The sequence below is a fragment of the Brassica oleracea genome, chromosome C9 (assembly GCF_000695525.1).
Source record: "Brassica oleracea var. oleracea cultivar TO1000 chromosome C9, BOL, whole genome shotgun sequence".
Lineage (NCBI taxonomy): Eukaryota > Viridiplantae > Streptophyta > Magnoliopsida > Brassicales > Brassicaceae > Brassica > Brassica oleracea.
In genome coordinates this window covers 5,406,428-5,407,508 of record NC_027756.1, presented here as the reverse complement: position 1 = coordinate 5,407,508, position 1,081 = coordinate 5,406,428, and positions in this window count along the sequence as shown.

The following is a 1,081-nucleotide window of genomic DNA, read 5'->3' as shown; positions in this document are numbered from 1 at the left end:
AAGACAAGACTACCACCATTGTGATTGTGGAAGACCAGAGCGAAGAATTATATCTCGTTGGAGAATGTAATCTTAGCTCTGATGATAGCTCATGGATCGTTGATTCTGGTGCTTCTTTTCACGTCACCCCTCATGGAAGCTTCTTCACAACCTATCAAAGTGGTGACTTTGGTAATGTTCAAATGGGAAATCATGGAAGAAGCAAGATTGTTGGAAAGGGTGATGTTATTCTTACATCAAACACTGGATGTAAGATAGTTCTCAAGGATGTGAGACATGTTCCCGACATGCGACTCAATCTCATATCAACCGGAAAGCTCGATGATGCAGGCTTGGACAGTCATTTTGGTGGTGGCAAATGGAAGTTAACCAAAGGAAGTTTGATCATGGCTCGAGGAAGAAAAGAAGGCTCATTATACGTGACTCAAGCCAAGCTTTGCAAGGAAGAACTAAATGTCGCAAGTGATGATATGGATATATGGCACCGAAGACTCGTGCATATGACTGAGAAAGGTTTAAATATTCTTCCTGATATGAAAGGTATTTCTCTCTCACCTTGTCATGATTGCTTAGCCGGAAAACAACATAGAGTCGCTTTCCGAAGATCGTCTACGCCTATAAAAAAAAAGCATATTCTTGATCTTGTGCATACTGACGTATGCTCCATGTCCGAGAAATCCAATGGAGGTGCATCATATTTCGTCACCTTTATTGATGACCATTCAAGAAAGGTGTGGATACACCGTTTGAAGACAAAAGATCAAGTTCTTGATTCTTTCAAGGAGTTTGTAGCCCAAGCAGAGCGAAGTATGGGTCAAAAACTCAAGTGCGTTCGATCAGACAATGGTGGAGAGTATCGAGGTCCCTTTGAAGCGTTTTGCAAAGCTCATTGAATTATAATGAAGAAGACACCACCAAAGATGCCACAACTGAACGGGCTAGCTGAAAGAATGAATCGAATGATCACAGAAAGAGTTCGGTGCATGCTCTCTCACGCTAAACTACCCAAGACATTTTGGGGAGAAGCCATAAAGACTACAGTGTATGTCATAAATCTTACACCATCAGTTCCTTTGGAAAG